Source organism: Triticum aestivum, chromosome 7B (assembly GCF_018294505.1).
Source record: "Triticum aestivum cultivar Chinese Spring chromosome 7B, IWGSC CS RefSeq v2.1, whole genome shotgun sequence".
Classification (NCBI taxonomy): domain Eukaryota; kingdom Viridiplantae; phylum Streptophyta; class Magnoliopsida; order Poales; family Poaceae; genus Triticum; species Triticum aestivum.
Window position 1 is genome coordinate 465,055,437 of NC_057813.1, and position 22,236 is coordinate 465,077,672.

Genomic DNA, 22,236 nt, shown 5'->3' on the forward strand with positions numbered 1-22,236 from the left:
GGCTCACACCACACACCAAATAAGCTGGCCAATTTATTGGACCGGGTAACCCAGTGCAAAAAATGCCTACTTGTCGATAGCTGCAAACAAACGCATGACGTGGCTGCTGCATGTTACAGAAACAGACACACATGTGGCTGCCTTGCGGAGTTGGAGTAGGTGCATGTTAAGATAAATTAATTAGTGGGATGAACTTCTTAGGTATATAGGATAAGTTAGTCCATAAAAATCATGTAAAAGTGCACCGAAACCATATAAAATTATAGTAAACATGGTATGGATACTTTATAAATTATAAATACGTTGGAGACGTATCCGTCCGCGTCGACCCGCCGGATGTACCAGACGTCTTTGCAACAATGCATTGGGATGGCAAACTTGAGGACAACGATACCGAGGAGCTGACATATGTTAATCGCATTTTTGCAAAAAGTCACTTTTCCATAAATGCAAATTCCTAGGTTTTGGAGAACCAAGTTTTCTATATCCACGAGTTAGTTAGACCATCCAAACAAGATTTTATTCTGTTAGAGCCGTTTCCTAGTTAATAGAGACAGGGTTTTGTATATCGCTCTTATCAAAAAAAAACTAAATAAGCTTGGCTCTGAACAACATTGGCTACGACACGGAGGTGCTTACCCTTTCCCAACAAGCGTTTCCCCAAGCAGGAAGGATTCCAAAGCCAAAACTCAAACCCTCTGCTTACGGCATAAATGGTCTAGCCCACTTGGTAAAAAAAATTGAGCGATTGGCCTACTTGGTAGTAAACCTGGGCATTCCCCGGGTCGGGTGGGGTACGGGCCGGGCTTCACAAAGCCTGTCCAAAAATTCTTAAGCCCGGGCCCAGCCCGGCTCGGCCCACAGCCCGTAAAATCTGTTATTTTCTCTATTAAATTCAATAAAAGACCTAATTTCCGAGCTACATACACACACACACACACACTACATTATACATGGTTTTATCGGGCTTAGGGCCAGGCCATGGGCAAGAAAGTGAGGCCTGAACCTGGCCCAGATGTTGGGCTTCAGGTCGGGCTGCTCGGGACGGGCCACATATGCCGAGGTCTATTTGGTAGTTAGCTCGCTTGTTCGTGTGGCGTTGCAACGAGTGGAATCCTATTTAGCCCCAATTGTGTCGGTTACATATACCCCTTGTAGGGCGTGCATCTCTCCCCTTCGATCAATTTTCTATGGGGTGGCCCGTAGGTATTTGCCCACACTTCGGTCGCTTGTTTCATGACCATAAGCTTCCCCGCGAGTTTTGGGAAGCTTTTGGAATCTTCCAACTTGTTTTTATAGTATTTTTGTTTTTTCGATAGTTTTTGTTCAGTTTTATTATGTTTTTATTCTATTTTAAAAAAACATGATTTTTTTTTCAAATCCATGAACTTTTTTCAAATTCATGATCTTTTTTAAAATTCGTGAATTTTTTTCAAATTCGTGATTTTTTTCAAATCTTGTGTTCTTTTTGCCCCAAATTGAAGAACTTTTTTCAATTTCAATATTTTTAAATTTCAAGGATTTTTTTCAAATGCTGTGGACCTTTTTCAATGTTGACTTTTTTTCTATAAATTCATGAAGTTTTTACAAATTGGTGAACTTTTCATTCTTTTGGAGCCTCAAATTCTTTAATTGTTCCCTGAATGAAGTCAATTTTTTTTACTTTTGTGAACTATTTTTAAATTCATGTTTTTTCACATTTATTGAACTTTTTTTGAAATTCATTGGGATTTTTCAAACTAGTCTATGACAAACTAGTCAATGGCCAGAAGTCAAACTAGTCAATGGTCGGAGGTCAAACTAGTCAGCTACATCCTCTGTTCCTAAATGTAAGACATTTTGACAGTTAAATATAAACTACCAAAACGTCTTATATTTAAAAACAGAGGTAGTATATTAGAGGTTAGCAGCTTGCGTTTTTTTGGGCAAAGCAGCCTGCGGTTCGTGAAGCCAGGCAAGCGCGGTGACCAATTTTTTTTCTATTTTCCAATTTTTTGTGTCGATACAACGCTTTTTATTTAGACATCAAGAGCTTGTTGGATACAAAGATTACTAGGAGGAGTAGAGAGCCAAACATGAAGTCCCACTTCTAGACTAACAGTCTATGAGAGTTAATCTCTCTCACTATCATATAATACTCATCGAGTTGCAATGTTGCCTTGAGCTCGTTAATAACTCTATGACAGTCTGTCGCGATATGGATTTTGCGTAGTGCCAAATCCTGCGCCAATGCTTGAGCCTCTCTGTATGCATATGCTTCCAATGTTTCAGGTTCTGTTATTCCTTAAAAAACTACCGTCGAAGCTCCAAGACACATCCCATGTTCATCTCTGCAAACCACTCCCACTGCTCCCTTGTTTATGTTCTTGGCCACTGGCGCATCAGCGTTCAATCTCGTATGTTCCGAAAGAGGTGTCCTCCAAGCTTGTGGGACTCGGGTTGTAGCTGAAAGGTTTCTCCTGCATGGACCGGGGTTGTAGACTCCAATTAGGATCTCTCTCTCTCTCTCTTTTTTAGTGGTTTTAGGACCTCTCTTTGCAGCAACTAGGATAGGGGAGCAACTAATTAACGAGCGCTCCTTAGGGAGCCTCGCAGCGATCAGCGCCACTTGGCGCGCTATCAGCCATTCGCCACGAGTCGCGCTCTGGGCGCTCCCTTCGGATTTTGTTTTTTTTTTATTTTTCCGCACGCGTTTTTGGCTTTTTAAACGGTGTTTTCCCAGTTTTTTGATGTTTTGGTTTTCCACCGGTCTTCCCTAGCTTTTCGACCAAAAAACATTTCAAAAAAAAAATTGCGCAAAAAATCGGATTTTTTTCGCGAGAGTCACGGTTTTGTTTTCACGAGAGGCACGGGTGTGCTTTCGCGAGAGGCATGGCCGTGCCTCTTGGAAACGGAAAAAACGCGTTTTTTGTTTTTTTTCCTTTCGTGAGAGCCACAGTTTTGTTTCCGCGAGAGGCACGGTTGTGCTTTCGCGAGAGTCACGGCCGTGCCTCTTGGAAACAAAAAAAACACGTTTTCTGTTTTTTTTTCTTTTGTGAGAGGCACGGTTTGGCTTCCGCGAGAGGCACCGTTGTGCTTTTGCGAGAGTCATGGTCGTGCCTCCTCGGAAATGAAAAAAAAAACACATTTTCAGTTTTTCTTTCTTTCGCGAGAGGTACGGTTTTGCTTCCGCGAGAGGCACGTTCAGGAGATCAATGGAGACCATCTCTAGGTACTTCAAGCAAGTGCTTTTTGCTATTGGGGAGCTTAGAGGAGAGATGATCAGGAGACCATCTGGTCAGACTCCACCCAAGATTCGCGGAAGCCCAAGATGGTATCCATACTTCAAGGTGAGCATTCACAATATACACTTTTCATGTCTTGATATGCTTGTATTGTTCAAGTTGAGCACTAACACAAGCTTGTGATGCCATTTCCAGGACTGCATTAGGGCAATAGATGGTACTCATGTCACTACTAGAGTTCCTAGGTCACAATCTGCAGCATACAGGGGGAGGAAGCACTACACAAGCAAGAATGTGCTTGCTGCTGTTGACTTTGATCTGAAGTTCACATATGTGCTGGCTGGCTGGGAGGGGTCAGCGCATGATGCAAACATTCTCCCTGACAGCATGAGCCGACCTGATGGGATCAACATCCCCGACGGCAAGTTCTGCCTTGGAGATGCTGGCTATGCATGCCGGCCGGGTATTCTTCCACCCTTCAGGAAAACAAAGGTACCATCTCAACGAGTTCTCTGGTAGGAACTTTTCCTAGGACTGCACAGGAGCTGTTTAATCTCAGACACTCCAGCCTTAGAGTAACTGTTGAGAGGGCATTTAGAACTCTGAAGAATAGGTCTAAGGTCTTGGATCAGAAGCCATTTCACCCATACTCCACTCAAGTTAAGCTAGTTCTTGCTTGTTGCATTCTGCGCAACTGGATCCTCCAGTGGGGCTTTGATGAACACGTGCCTGAGGAGGAAGAGGTCGAGCCTGACGATGTTGTTAGCTCTGGCCATGGTGTGGAGGCATTTGACAATGACGCTTGGAAGAACAAAAGGTTGGAGTGGGCAGAGGCAATGTGGCTTAACAGAGGTCAGTGCAGGATTTGAAGAAGAGGAAGAAGAAACAGCAGCAGCAGAAGCACAGAAGAAGAGGAAGAAGAAGAAGAAGCAGCAGCAACAGCAGCAGAAGCAGAAGAGGAAGATGAAGTAGCAACACCGATGTACTATCCCCTATTTAGCCAATGGCTCTTAATAATTTGAACTGTCATTTGATTGTGGTTAGGATGAACTGTCATTTGTATAACTAGCTGGCTTTATGTTCAGATTGTGTGTGTGGTAAGGTCACCACTAGTTAGAAGTGGTGACAACACCTTATGCAGGTTGCAATCAAACACCATGTCATATGTGCACCTAATACAATGCAGGCAACCAAACGCTGGGTCAAAAATGGTTGTCTCATGCAACTAGGGGCATGCAGGCAACCAAACTATGTGCATCTAGGGTTTTTTGGCCTGCAACCCCTCAAACCGGCTCAATAGAGCCAGGCTCGCCGGGCCAGGCTGAGTCGGCAATGTAACCAAACACGCCCTAGGGCTCAGGAGTCAGATGCGACTCTGTTTGCATCCCTATCGCCATCGACGAAAGCCGAGCCGATGCTATAGAAGGGGTCATGGTTGAGCTTGCGTCCCAGATTTGAGCAGTGGTGGGGCTCCGAGTACAAAATAGAGGCCACCTGCAGCGTCGCACGCCACCGAGGCCACAACGTAGGCTGCCGAACCTCACGGCTGCCGTCCACTAGCCGCCGGCGCCGCCAAAGACTCTGGCCGCTTGCCTCCGAAACCGCTCATCGCCCGACTATCGACGAGCACCGCCGGTGACTTGCCGCCGAGCAGCCCCCGTCACCGCGCCGCCTTTCACCTCGTGCTCTTCACCGTCGAGAACAGAGTTCTTTCCAAAACATGAAACCGTTCTAATCCGATTAGAAAATCACGGGAACGTGAGCTTAGCTAATCTCCTTAACGGTTAGCAAATAAAATTACCTCGATATCAAGGTAATTTTACAACGTAATGTGGGACCAGTAAATTTACCTCGAGAAGGACAAATCTTACTACACAGCGGCTAGTGGGACGGGATGCGATTGGAGACAACACAATTCTCCGGCTCGATCGTTCGACCGGGGTGAAGAATAATTCTTCACCCTACACACACACACACACACACACACACACACACACACACACATTATACTTGTTTTTTCTTGAAAAACATGTTTTGCCGGGCTTCGGGCCAGGCCATGGGCAAGAAAGTGAGGCCTGAACCTGGCCCATATGTTGGGCTTCAGGTCGGGCTGCTCGGCCCGGGCCACATATGCCCAGGTCTACTTGGTAGTTAGCTCGCTTGTTCATGTGGCGTTACAACGAGTGGAATTAGCCCCAATTGTGCCGGTTACATATATCCTGTGCACGGCGCGGATCTCTCCCCTTCGATCAATTTTCTACTGGGTGGCCCATAGGTATTCGGCCACATTTCGGTTGCTTGTTTCATGACTAGAAGCTTCCTCGCTAGTTTCGGGAACCTTTTGGAATCTTCCAACTTTTTTTATAGTATTTTGGTTTTCTCGATGGTTGTTGTTCAGTTTTATTATGTTTTTATTCTATTTTTAAAAAAAAAATCATGATTTTTTAAATCCATGATCTTTTTTAAAATTCATGATTTTTTTTCAAATTCGTGATTTTTTCCCAAATCTTGTGTACTTTTTGTCTCAAATTCAAGAACTTTTTTCAATTTCAATATTTTTAAATTTCATGGATTTTTTTCAAATGCTGTGAACCTTTTTCAATGTTGACTTTTTTCTATAAATTCATGAAGTTTTTATGAATTGGTGAACTTTTCATTCTTTTGGATTTTTGTATCTCAAATTCTTTAATTGTTCCCTGAATGACGTGATTTTTTTTATTTTGTGAACTATTTTTAAATTCATGTTTTTTTTCACATTTATTGAACTTTTTTTGAAATTCATTGGCATTTTTCAAACTAGTCTATGACAAACTAGTCAATGGCCAGAAGTCAGACTAGTCAATGGTCGGAGGTCAAACTAGCCACCTAAATGTAAGACATTTTGGCAGTTCAATATAAACTACCAAAACGTCTTATATTTAAAAACAGAGGTAGTATATTAGAGGTTAGCAGCTTGCGTTTTTTGGGCAAAGCAGCCTGCAGTTCGTGAAGCCAGGCAAGCGCGGTGACCAATTTTTTTCTATTTTCCAATTTTTTTGAGTTGATACAACGCTTTTTATTTAGACATCAAGAGTTTGTTGGATACAAAGATTATTGGGAGAAGTAGAGAGCCAAACATGAAGTCCCACTTCCAGACTAACAGTCTACGAGAGTTAATCTCTCTCACTATCATATAATACTCATCGAGTTGCAATGTTGCCTTGAGCTCGTTAATAACTCTCTGACAGTCTGTCGCGATATGTATTTTGCATAGTGCCAAATCCTGCGCCAATGCTTGAGCCTCTCTGTATGCATATGCTTCCAATGTTTCAGGTCCTGTTATTCCTTAAAAAACTACCGTCGTAGCTCCAAGACACGTCCCATGTTCATCTCTGCAAACCACTCCCACTGCTCCCTTGTTCATGTTCTTGGCCACTGCCGCATCATCGTTCAATCTCGTATGTCCCGAAAGAGGTGTCCTCCAAGCTTGTGGGACTCGGGTTGTAGCTGAAAGGTTTCTCCTGCATGGACCGGGGTTGTCGACTCCAACTAGGATCTCTCTCTCTCTCTCTCTCTCTCTCTCAGTGGATTTTTTTTTAGAATTCTTTTTTAGTGGATTTAGGACCTCTCTTTGCAGCGACTAGGACAGACTAGAAAAGGAAAATCTGTCGCGGACTGCGTGTGTCTATTAGGGCCCAGGTCACATAGTGTCGGCCCATGGGCTATGGCCATCCCGACACGGATCCTAATACCGACCTGAAGAAGGCAAGTCCCTCAAAAAAAAAAGACCTGAAGAAGGCAAGGCTAGGGTTGCTGATGCCCTTATATACATCGAGATGCCGCCGCACCCCCTTCTCAACCCAATCACGCGACCAATCGCAGCGAGGCAGATTACCATCAGCGAGGCGAGGCGAGTCGATTAGCAGCTGATCAAGATCACAAGGCGCCGCCGATGGCCGGCAAGGATGATTCCGCCACCAATCCCGTGCTGGGAAGGAACAGCACAGGTCAGAAGATGGTGACCGGCGAGGAGGGTTCCACCAACCGCACGCTGGATCTATGCACTGGGGAGCGGAGCCGGGGCACCGACGGGGAGGGCACGCTGGAGCGCTGCACCACCGAACCTATCGTGGTGACCGGCGAGCACACTATTCTCAAAAGGAAGGCCAAGGAGGAGATGTACCCTTCTCCTGAGCAGGAAAAGGTCAGCTTTCCCAACCCATTCGCTAGGAAGTCAGCCATCGACGAAATGGTCGCCACGGCAAAACTCCCGATGCGAGCTGATGTTACTGTGGCCGCCCCTATCCAGCAAGTCCCGCGGCAGGAAGGGACCAAGACCACCGAACCTATGATGGTCGACCCCTTCCTCGGACAGGAGATTGTTAAGGTGGTTTCTGATATTCAGGCTGATCCTGAGATCGGGGAGGCGGTTTCTGATCTTCAGGCTGAGTTTGAGATCGAGGAGGCGGATTCTGATCCTCAGCCTGAGGACCAGGATGGTTACGATGATGAGGCAGAGGATGATTATGGTTATGTGGACGAGGATGAGGATGATTATGACTACGAGTCTGGATATGAGGATGAGGATGACTGGGAGTCTGAATTTTTGGAGCAAAGGCCGAAGGTCAAGGCTGTGTTGTTAAACTTTCCTGAGGCTGCAAAGTTGGAACCTCATGAGCTGGACGCCGCAGTGGAGAGGATCCTGGAGCAGTCCAAGCCTGAGAACGCCTCTGTGGCTGCCTCGGGCAAGGTTCGGCTGTTGAGTGCAGACATCCAAGCAATCTTGGCCCGGAATAGGCAGCCCCCCATCATCCATGACCTCGCTTCCAAGGGCACATTATACCCGGCTGATTTGATCCGGAGAAGGGAAGAGCTGGACAAGGAATTTGAGAAGGTTCAAGATGATTTTGAAGAGTTTCAGGCTAAGGTGCGCACGGATTTGATCGAGAAGGGGTACACCGAGGTCAATGAGGACTACTATGATAACAGGGACAAATTCGACGACGGGTTGCAGGACCGGTTGCAGGAAGAGTGGAACAAGATTGACTTTAGTCGCTTTTATATTGCCAAAAACGACAAGGGGATTGCCTATTATTCCGAAGAACATGGGTGTTACATATAATGCCGGGCGAGGTGCAGATTTCTTCCAATATTATGTCTATCCATCTATACAACTTTGTATGCAACAAAGTTAGTTTGTGGGTTGGTTCATTGTGCCCATCTATGTTTTATACTATGATCCATTGTCACATCCCTGGTCCTGTTATGCACTAGGCTAGACCTCATGTGAGCATCATGTTTAAATTTTTGAAACCTGAACTGAGGAATTTTGGAAGCCTCAAAAACTTAAATAAAAGAAGGGCAAAAACCCTAAAAATCTCATTCATTGCTCCAAAATGCTCTTCTTAAATGTTTGATAATTTTTGGTAAGGGTTCTGGTCCCAACCAAAATATTGAACATTTTTAAGGAATTATTTTTGGGACTTTGGATTTAATTTATTAGCTATTTGAATTTGAATTATATTCATATAATTAGAATATAATTTCAAATACCCCTGAAATATTTTATAAGCTTTTGGAAGAGTCCATCTAGCAATATAAAATATTCAGAGGAGTTTTTGGCATTGTTTGAATTATTTTAAATTCAAAACAGTGGCAAAATAAATTAAATAAAACAAAACACAAAAATAAAAGACAGAGGAGAAAACCTTACCTGGACTTACCTCTGCAGCCCCCCAACCCCACCTGGACAGCCCAACACTGTGCAGCCCAACCACCAGGGGGCATGCCTGTCTTCCTCCCGTGCCAGCGCACGAAGCAGCTCGGTGGCGAGCACCGCCACCGCGCTTGGCCACCTCCTGCCTGGTTGCCTCCCTCCTCGATGCCCGGAGACGCCACGCGCCTCCCCGACCCCCCCTCTCACTTCCCCTCTCCCTCTGGATCGCTACCCCTCCTCTGGCTCCCTCTTCCCCTCTCTTCCCTGTGAGCCCCGAGAGCACGCCGTCGCCGTAGCCGTGGCCATAGGCCACCACCCGCCCAACCAGCACGGCGAAGAGCTCCACCACGACGCCGTGGAGCTACACACTGACGCATGCGACCAGGGGAGCCCTGCAACGTCATTCCCGGCCTCATCTTCAACCTCCGGCCGCCGGTGACTTCGCGGTCGATTCGCGGGCTCCAGCACTTCCCCGACCTCGTCGTCGACTCTGCTAGTCCCTACGTGAGCCACTCTCCATTTTCCCCCTGGATCCCCGTCGTTCCCCTCCCCTAGCTAGCTTCCCCACCTCCGCCGAGGCTCGCCGCCGCCATGGTCAACGAGCTCCACGCTCGTGAGCTCGGCCGCTCGCCCGAGCATCACCAGCGTGCTCACCGCGCTCCTGCGAACCCGAAACACCCACGGGTGCTCCCTGCCATGCCCTATAGCGCCATCTCCGCGGTTTCCCGAACTCCGGCCGCCGCCTTTGAGCTCGCCGCCGTCGATATAGGCCGCCCCCGGCATAACTGACCGCACCACTCGACGCGCGGGATCTTCAGCGTCACGTAGCTGCCCTCCGCCAGCCATTTGGTCGCCGGAGGAGGAATTCCGACCCCCTCCGCCGTCTCGGGCTTCACCGGCGACAAACCGTGGACCAAGTCCGGCGAGTTTGACCCCAGTTGGACGCCCCGACTCAATGACAGGTGGGCCCAGCCCTGTTAGCTAATTAGGATTAGCACTAATTGAATTAGTTAAACTAATTACCCCCCCTGCTGACACTGACAGTGGGCCCCACCCCTGGTCAAACCCCAGTCAGCGCTGGGTTTGACCGGGATTAGTTCCTGTGTCACTGACGTGTGGCCCCCACACGTCAGGTTTGACCTGGACCCGCCCTGTTGACCTGATGACGTCAGGGTGAGGTCATGCTGACGCAATATTCATTTTCTGGAATTTAGTTTATTTTATTAATATTCAGGAAATTCCAGAAAATAGCTAAAACTTCAATAAATCATAGAGAATTAACCATAACTCCAAATTAAATGTTTTATATATGAAAAATTATCAGAAAAATTCAAGGAATCCATCTGTACCATTTTCATGCATGTTTGAACAATGTTTGTCCTCTGTTTTGGACAAAACAAATAAAGGGCATTTAAATAACCATATATGGAGTTTGAATTTGAATCTTGTATTCAAACCAACTTCATTTAATCTGTTGCTAGTTGCATTAGCCCAAAACACATTCATATTGCCATGTCATGAGCATGCATCATATTGTGCATTGCATTGATTGTGTTCCCTTCTGTGTTGCCGGTAATTGTCCCCTCTCGATAGACGTGATACCGACGATGTGATCGTTGACACTGATGAAGACTCAACGTTATCTTCAGAAGTGCCAGGCAAGCAAAACCCCCTTGTTCATTCCGATACAATCCCACTCTCTCGCTCCTGCTCTCTTTTACTGCATTAGGACAACAGCGATTCAACTGTTATTTGCTGCGGTAGCTGAACCCCTTTATCCTTTGCATGACCTGTCATTCCACAGTAAATAGATGAAAACCACTAGCATGAGTAGGAGTTGTTTGAGCCCTGTTGTGCCTACTCATTCATGCTTGTTTGTCATGCCTGCTACTGCTTAGAGTTGAGTCAGGTCCGATTCATCGGGGATGAATCAGAGGCGTGTGAACATGTCCTACTGTGTGAGAGTTAAGTGTGTGAACACGATTTGGTAAAGGTAGCGGTGAGAGGCCATGTAGGAGTACATGGTGGGTTGTCTCGCTGGAACCGTCCTTAAGCACTGAGTTCTATGTATGTTGTCCAATGACTCGATACTACCACACATTGGGATCCTTAATTGACTCTCTCGGCTTATTAACCAACTTGATCTCTGTCCAGGAGTCGCAACTAGTTTCTGGTGTTTGTAGGTAGTGCTATTTTTCTACCAAGTGGCACCCGGCAGGGTGGGCTTGGGACAGACTAGGCACACGTGGCCCGGTGTACCGAGTGGCACCCGGTTGGTGGGCTCGGGAACCCTGCTCACATCGTTTGGGGCCGTGAGCGACACCCCGGCCGGATCTCCTTGCGGATGGAACCCGAATAGGCGATAAACCTGGACTAGAGACTTGTTCGGTTAGTCAGGTCGTGGCCGACTCCCTCGCCCGGCTTCCGCTTGAAGGTTGCCGAGGTACATGACGTGTACAGGGCGGTAAGTGGCGAGAGCGTGTGTGAAGAAGTACACCCCTGTAGGGTTATCATTATCTATTCGAATAGCCGGATTCCTCGGATATGGAAACTTGGACCCCTTGCATAGTTCATAGACAAGAGAAAGTGGACACTCTAAAATACGCAAGATAAGCGTGAGTGCTATGGATGGCGTTCTCGTAGGGAGACGGGAGCGGATCCATAGTGGTGTATTGATATGGTGAATATGTGGACTCGTGTGCGCCACCTCAAAAGAGTTACTCGCAGTCGTAGTTTAGGATAGCCACCGAGTCAAAGCTGGCTTGCTGCAGTTAAACCCCACCACCCCTTTGTTGATAATGATGCATATGTAGTTAGTTCTGATGTAAGTCTTGCTGGGTACATTTGTACTCACGTTTGCCTATTTTATGTTTTTGCAGAGAGACTTCGGTCTCGCTAGTAGTTCCGCGTGGACTTCGACGTTTAGCTTGTTACCTCAGCTACGATCTTGTGCCCTCGGCAGGATCTGATAGATAGTCAGGCTTCTCAGCCTTTTTCATTTATAGATGTCTGTACTCAGACATGATAGCTTCCGCTTGTGCTTTGACTTGTATGCTCTGAATGTTGGGTCGTGAGACCCCTGTTTGTAATATCTCGCTCCTCGGAGCCTATTGAATAACTACTTGAGTCGTAGAGTCATTTTGTGATGCCATGTTGTATTGCACATATCGAGCATATTGTGTGTATGTTATTGAAATGCTCGGTATGTGTGGGATCTGACTATCTAGTTGTTTATCTTTAGTAGCCTCTCTTACCGGGAAATGTCTCCTAGTGTTTCCACCGAGCCATGGTAGCTTGCTACTGCTCCGGAACACTTAGGCTGGCCGGCATGTGTCCTTCTTCGTTCCTGTGTCTGTCCCTTCGGGGAAATGTCACGCGATGAATACCAGAGTCCTGTTAGCCCGCTACAGCCCGGTTCACCGGAGTCCTGCTAGCCCAGTGCTACAGCCTGGATTCACTCGCTGATGACCGACACGTTCGATGTTGGGTCATGAATGCCTGTCCCTGTAAGTTTGTGCCACTTTGGGTTTACGGCTAGCCATGTCAGCCCGGGCTCCTTATCATATGGATGCTAGCGACACTGTCATATACGTGTGCCAAAAGGCGCAAACGGTCCCGGGTAAAGGTAAGGCGACACCCGTGGGAATACCGTGCGTGAGGCCGCAAAGTGATATGAGGTGTTACATGCTAGATCGATGTGGCATTGAGTCGGGGTCCTGACAGCGTTGGTATCAGAGCTTGACTGCCTGTAGGATTACCAAGCCAAACTGGTCGAAGTTGAGTCTAGAAATTCTTTAGTTATATAAGGGAATTGATTGTGGGATGGAACGTAAGGCTCTTTTTACTCCTTATACCTCATGCCTTTTGATCTGAGTCATCATCTTCTCTACTACGGGGATTAAGAACTAGGCTATCTCTTCTTTCTATTAGGATCACGTGTTACTAATCAGTGGACTTATAAGATTGTTGGATTTAAGTTTCAGTTCAGTTCCTACTACTTCCGTATGTTAATTGTTGATCTTGAAACCTTGATATTGTGCTTCTGAGTGGTTATGCCACCATTTTGTAGTATGTCTCAAATCTTTTCTGAGCATTTACAGCCGTTATGCTGTCCGAGTCAACCCAGGTTTCTAAATAATCTAATGCATTTGCAAAATCCTTTCCCTCTGGTTTCGATGTTCCTTTATGCCAGCTCAATCACACTAATTGTTGAGTTGAGGTATTCTATTGCCTTGGCATTTATGTTGGAATTATTATTATGACCCTATGTGTCTCAGGGGATCATCTAGTGGTCTAGCCATGATTTGTGTCCTAGTGTGATGATCCTGGCCTTTATTCTCGAAAGCATTCCGTGATGCTACTTAGGAGTAGGTATTCTACTCCTGGGTTTTGAACCCGAGATTCACTCTACTTACCTCATGTTGATAGTGTTTGCTAGTTCCTTCAGGATAGTAGTAACCTTTGCGATAGTTCTCGAGGTTCGTGGTACATCCTTCTTCCAATTACCATGAACCATTCATGGCAGATGTTTATTGGATCAAAAGATCACAATTAGAGTACTCTTGAGGAGATCTCCATTCATAATCGTGACTCTGCCAGTCCTACCTCCCTGCATGGGTTATCTGAAAGAAATGTTGATCTCGCTCGACATACTAATCTATGCATCCACAACTCAGAAAGTTATATGTTCCTTTGAGTTGTCCCTCTTTAGTTGTCTACTGACCTTCGTCTATTAATTGATAGTCAAGAGTATGCGTGCGTTCGTTTATCGATGCCTATTACTCTTGTGGTCCGTCAAGCCATTCTATCGCGGAATGATAGGAGAAACAAACTCCAGTACCTCTTCCATATCTAGGATTGGGTCAAAGCAATTGTGCTCCGCAGATCAAAATGCCAGCCCAGCTTTTGATTCTGTTCTACCCTGAAGTATTACCGTCTTTATGTCAGGATTTTCATGAGGATTGCACCGGCTCTTGTGAATTCTTGATGTAGTGATACTTCTCGCCATCATTATTCATCCCTCGGTCCCGTGTTGTCGCAACCGGAATGCCGACAAGTGAATCGTGATGTGTGAATTCAATATTGCTAGCAACTCTGTTGCTTGGTAGTTAAATGGACGATAACCTCATTCTTAGCGTGTTGATTATTGAATCGTCACCCTAAGATTGATTGTGCTACCTAGTCCCTATTTCTGGTGCACTCCTCGACCAATGAGTTAGGAATTATTTCAAGTCCTCACCCATTTGATCATGTCGTCTCGCCCTCAAAAGCAAAATTGTTCTCGAGCTTAGTAACATATCGATGGTTCGTGATTTTCCGAAGATCTTCTCGGAAGTATTACCAGGTTGTCACTTGACCGCTGTGTTGAGCTCGTGATCAAGTTGGTTTCTTGTGAACCACCCTTCTCCAAGAATCTGTGTTGGATATCCCTGAGCTAGTTGGTTAAGCTAGACAACAACTTGGAGGGTTGGAAGATAAAAGCTTGCCTGACTTAGTTCGTCCCAAAGGGATATTCTTGTGTAGTGTGTGTTGAAGAAGATGATATCTTCATCGATTGGTCCCTGTGATCAGTTGCTGGACCTATTGTCTTATCAGTCCTTTGATTTGAGTGTGGGCTATCGTCAAATCAAATCAGTACCAACGATGCTCGTAATGTTGTCTTATTCGTGGTTGATCCCTCGAGCATACACCATTACATCTTTGGTCTGACCAATGCTATCACCATGTTCACTTAACTATGGAATTCCTTTTAAAAGGAAACCCGGATGAATTGTTGTTGAGCCCATTGACAACATCCTTATCTCCTCCATGATTTGTTGAACATTAAGCTAGTGTTGGAAACTTTTGAAAGCATTTCTTCATGCTAGTTCATGAAGCATATGTTCGGATGTAAGAAGTGACTTCCTCCAGTTCATGTGCATTTGATGCAAGTTGCCGCCGTGGATTCGAGAAAGTCAATGTTGTTTCCTTTGGAATCATCCCAAATCAGTCATGCATACGTGCGAAGTATTCTGTGGTTCGGAGACTTGCAACCTCCGTTCTATATGGGTCCCTAGCACACCAAGCCACTGATTGATTTGTTCAAGGTTAATAAGTTCTAAGTGCTAGTCCCGAAGGTACCAGACGGATTTGTACAAAACTTCGATATCCTCGCTGATGGTTCCCCCTCCTGAACTCGGTAGTGTTTTATTATAAGACTACTTTGTGGTCATGCTTGTCTGGGACAACATGTTCACATGTTTGTAGCAGAACCAGCTCATGTTTTGGAGCTTACTATCGTAGTTCATTCCCCGAGAATCTCGCAACGTCATCTCGTCGATTTGTGTTGCAAACTTTCATTTTCTTCCTAGACTCGATGAGCCTGGAATATTCTGACACCAACCAGATCTGAATCTCAGGCAGATATGATGGTTGGAACATTTCCCCAAGAACTATAATATTGGTCTCTCGATAACCGGTAAGGTGGATGTCGTGGCCAACACACCCATCCGGTAGACCTGTTATTATAATATCTTGATTGAGGAAGTTGGCCACCTCCCCATAAGGATTTCGTAGGATTTACCTCCCTAGTTGTTCCTTATGGATTCTTGTGCTCCCGAAGTCCAACCTTTACTTGATGTTCTAGATATCAAACCATATCTATGAATGGGTTATACTAGCACATCAAGAAGAACATTAGAAGCGGAGTGCTAAATGTCTCTCGGTCGATCATCCAGATTTTATTTCCTTGGCCTCGCTAAGATGAAATCTGAGAAGTGTTATCTTCCTTTGCATCTGCATCATCCATCATCATTCATCGTGGTAGCAAGTTGTGTTGCCAGGTTCCTTGACACGGATATTGGTAAAACCTTGATGAATGTGGAAATGCTCAAGTTCTTGAGAGCACGCACAAGCGCTACGTGTTATCATCGGCACTAACTGGGTTTGTCTCAGTTCCCTCGGCAATGCTTTAACCTTCTCAAACAGTGAATTCACTCTCTATTGTTGAGCCTCTCCCCAGTTACTAGAATCATTCCCATCATTGCATTTTGTTCCCAGTTTGCACCGCCAATGTGCCATTCTACCATGGGTCTCTTCCATTTCCGGTGATAAGCAAATTCATCCATTGCGTTGTCTTCAACAAGGTAATCCACATCATCCAAGTCCGAGTATGCCATTCTACCGACCCCCTCCAAACGATCGCTCGAGAATTGTCTTAGGCTGGTTTAAAGAGTTTCAATGATCTTTGAATCAAAGGTAATTCTTTTTGCCACATAAGGTAATAATCTACGAATCCCCCTCCTCCAGGATGTTTCGTCGTGGTATCATGGCAACTCAACTCCTCGCTATGTTGACAACCGTTCACCACCCTCTTAGGTGTGGAATTGTGGTCTACCTAGTGAACCTTCGTCATCCGTTTCTTTCCACCCTTCTTGGTGTGTATCTCGTGTCTCAACCCAAGAGATGGTCCTATGTCTCATTCCGTGAGTTGTTCGATCTTCGAGAAGATCGACCCTTCTAGAGTCTCCTTCTTCCCTCCATGTCATGTTGACAGGATTCCTCAGAGCAAGACCTCGAGTCAAAGATGGTGATCGAATCAACGTTCCTATGAAGTGCAACCTGGATCGTGAAGATTGTGCTAGTTTGCGCTCCCCCTTCACCTTACCCTACGCTTGAATCTCGGGACGAGATTTTGTTTAGTGGGGGTGAGTCGTCACATCCCTGGTCCTGTTATGCACTAGGCTAGACCTCATGTGAGCATCATGTTTAAATTTTTGAAACCTGAACTGAGAAATTTTGGAAGCCTCAAAAACTTAAATAAAAGAAGGGCAAAAACCCTAAAAATCTCATTCATTGCTCCAAAATGCTCTTCTTAAATGTTTGATAATTTTTGGTAAGGGTTCTGGTCCCAACCAAAATATTGAACATTTTTAAGGAATTATTTTTGGGACTTTGGATTTAATTCATTAGCTATTTGAATTTGAATTATATTCATATAATTAGAATATAAATTCAAATACCCCTGAAATATTTTATAAGCTTTTGGAAGAGTCCATCTAGCAATATAAAATATTCAGAGGAGTTTTTGGCATTGTTTGAATTATTTTAAATTCAAAACAGTGGCAAAATAAATTAAATAAAACAAAACACAGAAATAAAAGACAGAGGAGAGAAACCTTACCTGGACTTACCTCTGCAGCCCCCCAAGCCCACCTGGACAACCCAACACTGTGCAGCCCAACCACCAGGGGGCATGCCTGTCTTCCTCCCGTGCCAGCGCACGAAGCAGCTCGGTGGCGAGCACCGCCACCGCGCTTGGCCACCTCCTGCCTGGTTGCCTCCCTCCTCGACGCCCGGAGACGCCACGCGCCTCCCCGACCCCCCCTCTCACTTCCCCTCTCCCTCTGGACCGCTCCCCCTCCTCTGGCTCCCTCTTCCCCTCTCTTCCCTGTGAGCCCCGAGAGCACGCCGTCGCCGTAGCCGTGGCCATAGGCCACCACCCGCCCAACCAGCACGGCGAAGAGCTCCACCACGACGCCGTGGAGCTACACACTGACGCATGCGACCAGGGGAGCCCTGCAACGTCATTCCCGGCCTCATCTTCAACCTCCGGCCGCCGGTGACTTCGCGGTCGATTCGCGGGCTCCAGCACTTCCCCGACCTCGTCGTCGAATCTGCTAGTCCCTACGTGAGCCACTCTCCATTTTCCCCCTGGATCCCTGTCGTTCCCCTCCCCTAGCTAGCTTCCCCACCTCCGTCGAGGCTCGCCGCCGCCATGGTCAACGAGCTCCATGCTCGTGAGCTCGGCCGCTCGCCCGAGCATCACCAGCGTGCTCACCGCGCTCCTGCGAACCCGAAACACCCACGGGTGCTCCCTGCCATGCCCTATAGCGCCATCTCCGTGGTTTCCCGAACTCCGGCCGCCGCCTTTGAGCTCGCCGCCGTCGATATAGGCCGCCCCCGGCATAACTGACCGCACCACTCGACGCGCGGGATCTTCAGCGTCACGTAGCTGCCCTCCGCCAGCCATTTGGTCGCCGGAGGAGGAATTCCGACCCCCTCCACCGTCTCGGGCTTCACCGGCGACAAGCCGTGGACCAAGTCCGGCGAGTTTGACCCCAGTTGGACGCCCCGACTCAATGACAGGTGGGCCCAGCCCTGTTAGCTAATTAGGATTAGCACTAATTGAATTAGTTAAACTAATTACCCCCCCCCCTGCTGACACTGACAGTGGGCCCCACCCCTGGTCAAACCCCAGTCAGCGCTGGGTTTGACCGGGATTAGTTCCTGTGTCACTGACGTGTGGCCCCCACACGTCAGGTTTGACCTGGACCCGCCCTGTTGACCTGATGACGTCAGGGTGAGGTCATGCTGACGCAATATTCATTTTCTGGAATTTAGTTTATTTTATTAATATTCAGGAAATTCCAGAAAATAGCTAAAACTTCAATAAATCATAGAGAATTAACCATAACTCCAAATTAAATGTTTTATATATGAAAAATTATCAGAAAAATTCAAGGAATCCATCTGTACCATTTTCATGCATGTTTGAACAATGTTTGTCCTCTGTTTTGGACAAAACAAATAAAGGGCATTTAAATAACCATATATGGAGTTTGAATTTGAATCTTGTATTCAAACCAACTTCATTTAATCTGTTGCTAGTTGCATTAGCCCAAAACACATTCATATTGCCATGTCATGAGCATGCATCATATTGTGCATTGCATTGATTGTGTTCCCTTCTGTGTTGCCGGTAATTGTCCCCTCTCGATAGACGTGATACCGACGATGTGATCGTTAACACTGATGAAGACTCAACGTTATCTTCAGAAGTGCCAGGCAAGAAAAACCCCCTTGTTCATTCCGATACAATCCCACTCTCTCGCTCCTGCTCTCTTTTACTGCATTAGGACAACAGCGATTCAACTGTTATTTGCTGCGGTAGCTGAACCCCTTTATCCTTTGCATGACCTGTCATTCCACAGTAAATAGATGAAACCCACTAGCATGAGTAGGAGTTGTTTGAGCCCTGTTGTGCCTACTCATTCATGCTTGTTTGTCATTCCTGCTACTGCTTAGAGTTGAGTCAGGTCTGATTCATCGGGGATGAATCAGAGGCGTGTGAACATGTCCTACTGTGTGAGAGTTAAGTGTGTGAACACGATTTGGTGAAGGTAGCGGTGAGAGGCCATGTAGGAGTACATGGTGGGTTGTCTCGCTGGAACCGTCCTTAAGCACTGAGTTCTATGTATGTTGTCCAATGACTCGATACTACCACACATTGGGATCCTTAATTGACTCTCTCGGCTTATTAACCAACTTGATCTCTGTACAGGAGTCGCAACTAGTTTCTGGTGTTTGTAGGTAGTGCTATTTTTCTACCAAGTGACACCCGGCAGGGTGGGCTTGGGACAGACTAGGCACACGTGGCCCGGTGTACCGAGTGGCACCCGGTTGGTGGGCTCGGGAACCCTGCTCACATCGTTTGGGGCCGTGAGCGACACCCCGGTCGGATCTCCTTGCGGATGGAACCCGAATAGGCGATAAACCTGGACTAGAGACTTGTTTGGTTAGTCAGGTCGTGGCCGACTCCCTCGCCCGGCTTCCGCTTGAAGGTTGCCGAGGTACATGACGTGTACAGGGCGGTAAGTGGCGAGAGCGTGTGTGAAGAAGTACACCCCTGCAGGGTTATCATTATCTATTCGAATAGCCGGATTCCTCGGATATGGAAACTTGGACCCCTTGCATAGTTCATAGACAAGAGAAAGTGGACACTCTAAAATACGCAAGATAAGCGTGAGTGCTATGGATGGCGTTCTCGTAGGGAGACGGGAGCGGATCCATAGTGGTGTATTGATATGGTGAATATGTGGACTCGTGTGCGCCACCTCAAAAGAGTTACTCGCAGTCATAGTTTAGGATAGCCACCGAGTCAAAGCTGGCTTGCTGCAGTTAAACCCCACCACCCCTTTGTTGATAATGATGCATATGTAGTTAGTTCTGATGTAAGTCTTGCTGGGTACATTTGTACTCACGTTTGCCTATTTTATGTTTTTGCAGAGAGACTTCGGTCTCGCTAGTAGTTCCGCGTGGACTTCGACGTTTAGCTTGTTACCTCAGCCACGATCTTGTGCCCTCGGCAGGATCTGATAGATAGTCAGGCTTCTCAGCCTTTTTCATTTATAGATGTCTGTACTCAGACATGATAGCTTCCGCTTGTGCTTTGACTTGTATGCTCTGAATGTTGGGTCGTGAGATCCCTGTTTGTAATATCTCGCTCCTCGGAGCCTATTGAATAACTACTTGAGTCGTAGAGTCATTTTGTGATGCCATGTTGTATTGCACATATCGAGCATATTGTGTGTATGTTATTGAAATGCTCGGTATGTGTGGGATCTGACTATCTAGTTGTTTATCTTTAGTAGCCTCTCTTACCGGGAAATGTCTCCTAGTGTTTCCACCGAGCCATGGTAGCTTGCTACTGCTCCGGAACATTTAGGCTGGCCGGCATGTGTCCTTCTTCGTTCCTGTGTCTGTCCCTTCGGGGAAATGTCACGCGATGAATACCAGAGTCCTGCTAGCCCGCTACAGCCCGGTTCACCGGAGTTCTGCTAGCCCAGTGCTACAGCCTGGATTCACTCGCTGATAACCGACACGTTCGATGTTGGGTCATGAATGCCTGTCCCTGTAAGTTTGTGCCACTTTGGGTTTACGGCTAGCCATGTCAGCCTGGGCTCCTTATCATATGGATGCTAGCGACACTGTCATATACGTGTGCCAAAAGGCGCAAACGGTTCCGGGTAAAGGTAAGGCGACACCCGTGGGAATACCGTGCGTGAGGCCGCAAAGTGATATGAGGTGTTACATGCTAGATCGATGTGGCATTGAGTCGGGGTCCTGACATCCATTGTATGTTCAACGGCAATAACTCTGCTTGTTCCTGTGTGTTTGGGTTTGGTCTGGTATTTGATTTGGACCACGTTTTGGGGGTGTTGGGTATGATTTCTTTGAACGTCTTGCATCATTAGTGCCCAACCCTGTAGCACGCGTGGAGCTTCGTCTTGCAGCAGCGTCACCTGTTACCAATGTAACACTGCCGCCTTCTTTCTCGTATGCTGCAACGCGGCGTTGCTCGCCACCTCCCATACAGCATCGCCACCCTGCCGGAATCTTCATGCAAGCCCTCGCCAGACCACATCGGACCATCGCTGCTAAAGAGAGGCAGCACCCGTACGAGTTTCTGTTCCGCGCCGGAGCCCTCGCGGTACCGCAAAACCTTTTTCTTGGTTTTAGGCAAATCATGATTTTGAACAAAATACAATCTTAATACAACAACAATATAAATCAAACTTGTTAATGTTTTAATCATCTCAATTACAACAAATATTTAAATCCAAAAATTAGAATGATACGAATGGTACGGAATGAATAGAATTGTTCAAATCACACATGTATACAAATATGATCAAATGAATAAAATGGGAGGTCCATCTCCCATACAGTTGCCATTGAGAGTCTTGTCTCCCATATCATCATGGAGCTGGGTGTGTGTAGCATTGTCCTCAATCTGAAAGGATCTGATCTGATTTCCTCTTAGGCTTATACATCTACCAATATTGTCATAGAAAAACTCTTTAAGTTTAAATCCCGCTCATCCTCAATAATTATGTTGTGCAAGAGGGATTTCTTATCCCAAAAGTAAGTATTACCTCGAACAATGGGAAGCCGATCTTGCAACGCACCAACTGCCCTCCCAATATCCTTTCGGCATGCTTATTGTGCTCGGGGCTTTTAGCTTACTGATGGTCTTCACAAATGTTGACCATGAAGGATAGATACCGTCGGCAAGATAATACCCAATGTCCATTGACGGTGTAGTTCCAAGCCAAAGCATCTCCACTAGCAAGCTGAGCAAAAAGATGTGATCTTTGCAATATATCATTGAGACTTTGAGAGAACCTGACAATCCAAACAAGCAATGCCAAAACCGAAGTCATACAAAGCCACGGCTTTGAGCACAATAGTGGGATGACATTTATGGCCGGTGTACAGTGTACTGCCCGGCCCTAGCCGTAGGGCAGTTCTTCCACTCCAATGCATGCCCAAGCATGCCTCAGAGTGCATCCACTAGCTTGACGGTTGTGCCTCTTTGAGGAATAGTTTTATCAAAAAACACTAGGGAACACAAAGGCACGACCCTGATTCTTCTTAATATAGTAGCGTGCCTCCACTAGTATCACAACAGTACCTCACTCAGTAGAGATGTTATTAACAGAAAAAAAAAACATTTCGACCATAGATGCATGACCGTGACTCTGCTGCGTGTACCAT